Here is a 6,000-nt window from a genome sequence, read left to right as displayed (position 1 = left end):
AGGTTGAGATCTAGAGCTCCTGGTCATTGCTCCACATTCAGCTGAGTTCAGAGGGAAAAGACTCTTTCTGTTAGCAGTTTCTCCCACAATCCTCTTCTCTTATTTCAACTGTCACTCCCCCTCCCATCACATTCCAACTGCTGTCTGCTCCACCTCAGTGGGCAGAAATACAAAAACTTGATTCTCAGTTTTCCTTTCCACAATATTGTAGGGATTAAATTTAGGAGTTGACTAAAATATGAGAATTCTAAATTAAAATTATGGTCCTGAATTAAAAAATTTTATAGCTCAAGTCAAGTGACTTTTAGTAGCTTTTATTTACAAAGAGGTAGAAAGAGTGAAAGTAGAGAAACAAAAGAAGAGGATATAGAAAATGTCTAGCCTATCACACTAAATATTGCTCTGATGTCTGGCTCAGTTCCAGCAGGGCTCATTCACCTCAGCCAGAGGACTCAGTGATGTCTTATATAAAGGTTCCAGGAACTCAGACTCCTTCAGGAGAAGGAAGCCTCTCTGAAACTAATCTCTCTCCAGAAGCCAGGAAGGAAATGTCAGCTACTCACTCACCCAAGATGAAGTCCAAAGGAGAAGATCCAGGAGAGGTCCATGAAGCCAAGGTCTCAAGTTGAAGCTGAGGTCCAAGTCCAAAGCCACCTTCAAGAGACAGGTCACCAACTGAAGCTCTAAGCTGAAAATTTAAGCCAAAGATCCCTTGGACAGGAAGTTCAGGACTTTTTGTAATCCTTTTTCCACATCCTTTCCTGTCCCTTCCCCCACTTCACAGGGGCCAGTCACAGCTTCCAAATTGCCTAGCACTGCACATGGGGTCAGTGTCTGTGGGATCCACTTCTCATCCTCTGAGAGTGTAAATTCTTATCAAAGGATTCACAAGTTTCTGACTGATTGAGTTAAAAGAGTGGAGTTCTCCAAGCAAGTGATTTTGTGAATTCCCTAACTTAGTGTTAAGTAGGAATGTTTTAAGGTTTTTGGTAAATTAATTCAAAATAGACAAAGAGAATAAAGAATTCTCTTTCACAATATATAGTCTATTTCTAGACCCCTTCTTGAAGAATTTCCAGTTTGTTAGGACCTGGAAGAGCTTATACTTCCCTTTTTATTATTATATTTTTCCCAATTACATACAATTTTTAATCATTATTTTCTGACATTTTGTGATACATGTTTTCTCCTTTCCTTCCCCCCCCCACTCCAAGATAGCAGGTAATATGATGTAGGCTATACATGTGCTAACATGTAATATATATTTCCATGTTTGTCATGTTGTGAAATCAGTCACATGTTGCTTGTACAAGAAAAAAGGAACTCATGAAGGCAATAAAGTAAGGAATGGTATGCTTCAATCTGCATTTAGACTCCATCATTTTATTGAATGGCAGTGAGTAGGCTTTTTTTTTTTTCATCATGAATCTCCTGGCATTCTACTGACCCCTTGCATTGCTGATAAGAGTTAAATCATTCCAAGTTGATTATTGCACATTATTGCTATGAGCTCATACTTCCTTGATGCAGCTAAGAACTCAGAGTCACCATTAAGCTATGATAAGATCACCAAGTGGGCCCTTAATAGAGGGAAGTTTCCAAACTGATTAGATCTTGCTCTACTAAACAAATTAGAATGCCATCAATTATTCAAATAAAATGTTCCTGATAACAAGTAATGCTTAAACAAGAACAGCTTGGCCAACAAATTATCTCTTATAAAATCTTGGAATAATCCTGGGTAATTTTTACCTTAGGATTAGAGAGGTGGTACAGTGGATAGAGTGCCAATCCTACTTCCTGATCAAGGGAAGAAGAAGAAATGGGAGCAGTGTAGTATTTTCCATTCTTGTGTTCAAAGATGACCATAGGCAGCAATTTCACTCACGAAAATTAAGACACTTGCCCTGTGGAAGGAAAACTGGCAAATCTAGACTGCGCAGGCACCATCTATCCAGAATGACCTTTAAGGCTCCTGCTAACCACAGTATTCTATGATTCCATGTTCACAAAGATCCATATAGTCAAAGCTATGGTGTTTCCAGTAGCAATGCATGGCTGTGAGAACTGAACTATAAGGAAAGCTATTGAATGCAGCAGTATCAAGATTTTTGACTTGTGGTATTGGAGAAGACTTTTGAGAGTATCTTGGACAGCAAGGAGATCAAATCAATACTAAAAGAAATTAATTAAGACTACTTATTGGAAAGGCAAATAATGAAGCTGAAGCTTAAATACTTTGGTCACATAATAAGATAGTACTGGAAAAGACCTTGATGTCAGAGGATGAAATAAATAGTGTCATGGAAGCAATGAACATGAATTGGACAGACATGGAAGATAGTGGAGGACTGAAAGAAAGAATCTGCTGTGGGCTAGTTCACGGAGGCCCCAAGAATTGGACATGATTGGATAATTGAACAATAACACTTTTTTATTTAAAGGAATTATTCAGGCTTGATGGTGTCATGCAAAGAAAAGGGTTTCTATGATCATATGATTTAAAAGAGTTCCAGAATTTAAAAATTAGGAAGATCTTAGAAACTATCTAGCTTGACCTGTGTCTGACCAAGAGTCTTTTCGAAAGAACCCTTCACAAGTATTCTTGCCTCTTTTACAGGAAGATTCCCAGTTATAGCAGAATCTACTTCCTCCTGAGGCAGACCATTTCTTTTTTGTTTGTTTAGCTGGTTTAAGTTTTACTTTTCAAGTCAAATTCTGCTTGAGCATGCCACCTAGTGGAATCAAGTAGATATCATTCTTACCAGTCTGATATTTTAAAAATTATTGAATAATTGACTAAAATGTTAGTTTTAATTCAGCTATTTTGCATATTGTAGACAAAATCATAAACTATTTCTTAAGAAAAGATGATTTTAACATCATGACCTGACTTCCTTATTTCTCATCTGAAATTTGAAATTACCTTTTATGGGGGGGGGGGTGTGGAGGTAAAGGGCAGGGAGGAGAAAATTTGGCTAAATAAGTTTTTATTGTTCTCTTTTGTTTGTATATCACCATAGTTTCTCTCAGTATCCATCACTTTCTCAGATAGCCATTCCATCGAACAAGTAGTATTTTTTTAAAACCCTTACTTACCTTTTATCTTAGAATCAATTGTTAGTTTTGGTTCCAAGACAGAAGAGTAGTAAGAGGTAGGCAATGGGGGTTAAGTGACTTGCCCAGGGTCACAGAGCTAGGAAGTGTTTGAGGCCAGATTTATAATTAGTACCTTCTGACCCTAGACCTGGCCCTCAGTTCACTGAACCACTTAGCTGCCACCACAAATAGTATTTTTGAAGACAAAATAAAAGAGGAAAAAATTAGCATAACATCAATACACTGAAAAAGTCTGAAACATGCAGTGTACAACACTTGTGGATCTTCTTCCTTCATGGAGGGGGATTTGGGAATGTCTTCTCATATCTCTTCTTTCAAGTAATACTCAATAGTTATAATTTTGCAGCATTCACTGTTAATTTTGTGTGTATGGTGGTTCTTTCCATTTTCATTGTTGTACTTATTATGCATTATTTTATTGGTTTTGCTTAACTCCACTATGCATCAGTTCATGAAGGTCTGTTATCAGGATTCATCACATTTATATTTTTTATAAATTTACAAATATTATATTACATCCATATATCATAATTTGTTTAGCCATTTTCCAACAAATGACCACCTACTCTGTTTCCAATTCTTTGTTACTACAAAAAAGTACTGCTATAAATATTTTGGTCTATATGTAGATTTTCCTCCTATCATTGGAATTCTTTCTTTTAATTTATTTCTATAGAACATTCTATCCTATACTCTATATCCTTGGGATATAAGACCATCAATTGAATCTCTGGGTCATAGGACATGCCCATTTCTGTCCTTGGCATCCTTTTCTCTGGTTTACTTAATTTCAAATTCTGATATTTTGTTTAATTTTTGAGTTACCATTTATTTTTATAGAACATGATATAATAGGTAATATATATTACATATTACATATATACATGTAGAATATATAACAGATACATATGCATGTAAATATTTTGTTTTGTTTTTGTTAATCATTTTTACATAATACAAAATAAATAATAATAATATAACACATTTGGTTTGTTATAAATATTGAATAAATTATAATAAATATGCTTATCCAAGAGGAGCAAATATTTTGCATGTACATAGTTATTTGTATATCATTTGTCCCAGGGTAATCATGAACTCTTTGAAGGCAGAGATTGTTTTTTGTTTATATATCCTCAATGCTTAGCACATTTATTCAGTCATTTTTCAATCATGTCTGACACTTCATGACTTCATTTGGGGTTTTCTTGGCAAAAATACTGGGGTGGTTTGCCACTTCCTTCTCCAGCTCATTTTGTAGATGAGGAAACTGAGCCAAACCGGCTTACATAACTTGACCAGGGTCATACAGTTAATAAGGGTCAGAGGCTATAGTTGAATCCAATTCACCACCTCTTTGCTCTACTGAGCACATAGTGGGGGCTTAATAAACACTTGATGACTGATCAACTAACTAGGACTTTTCATCATGTATATACTTCACGTTCCTACTTCCCTAGATATTAAGAAAAAAGATGTAGAAAGAAGCCATAGACAGTAGTTGTTTGACATGTAAAATAGTAGCAATTAGCTATAATACCAATATATAATACCATTAGAATAAGAAAATATTGAATTTGTATTGATTTTCAAATTAATTGAATTCCAGGGGTATGCTGTAGCCAAATCAAAGCAAAGATAGATATTTCATATGATCCTAACAATAACCCTGTGATGTAAGTGCTATTATTATTCTCATTTTATATTTGGGGAAATAGAACCCTGTAGAGGAGAAATGAGTTGGTCAAGGTCAAATAGTTATTATGTCTAAGGCTGGATTTGAACTTAGGTTTTCCTGACTCCAAATCCATCATTCCATTCTCTGAACACCTAACTGCTCCTAATGAATGACAAAGTCTCTCTCTCTCTCTGTCTCTCTCTGTCTGTCTGTCTGTCTGTCTCTCTGTCTCTGTCTCTCTCTGGCTATCTATCTATCTATCTATCTATCTATCTATCTATCTATCTATCTATCCCTTGAACAATGAGTTGGGGCCAGAAATTAATAGAAAAAGGAGATCATAGCTAAATGGTCTGGGAGAAATTGGAGAATTCTTTTAAGGACTCAACTTTCTCCCAGAAATGAAGGTCCAGATTTCAAGTACCAATATTTTAAAGATGTTATAGTATAGCTCAATTAATCAATCAGTCAACATTTATTGAGCATATACTATGTGGTAGGCACTACACTTAAGTGTTATGAGTTAGGTCTCTAGAGATTGAAACTGGAGAGTAGGGAGGTAAACAGTAAAACGGGGCAGCCTGAACCAAATAATTAGGAAAGGATGTAGAAAAACTGGATAAGGATGCCTACAAAGACACATTATTAAAAAGAACAATGGGTTGGTCACATGAGGAAAAAGGAGGATAATGCGGATGACCCCTGTATTCCAGGGGGATTCTTGTGAGATCAAGAAAGAATGAGACAAAGATTCCTTTTCCCTTTCTCCCTCTAAATGAGATGAATATGGCCCCTGAGATGACAGGCACAAAGCCTGTTATCTAGCAGGTGCTTAATAAATGTTTATTGACTAATCAACTGACTTCTGGGAAGACATGAGATAAAGAGTCACACAGAATGGACAGTTCTGGATAGGTTTTTTAAAACCCTTATCTTTTGCCTTAGTATCAATACTAAGTATCTGTTCTTCTTTTTTTTTTTTAACCTCTACCTTCCATCTACCTTCCATCAATACTATCCAAGGCATAAGAGTGGTAGGGGTTAGGCAATTCGGGGTAAGTGACTTGCCCAGGATCATACAGCTGAGAAATAAATGTCACATTTGAACCCAGGATCTACTATCTCTAACTCTGATTCTAGTGCACTGAGCCACCTAGCTGTCCTCCCAAGTATCTATTCTTTTTAAAATTTAATTAAAATTT

Source organism: Monodelphis domestica, chromosome 3 (assembly GCF_027887165.1).
Source record: "Monodelphis domestica isolate mMonDom1 chromosome 3, mMonDom1.pri, whole genome shotgun sequence".
NCBI lineage: Eukaryota > Metazoa > Chordata > Mammalia > Didelphimorphia > Didelphidae > Monodelphis > Monodelphis domestica.
This window is presented reverse-complemented; position numbering follows the sequence as displayed.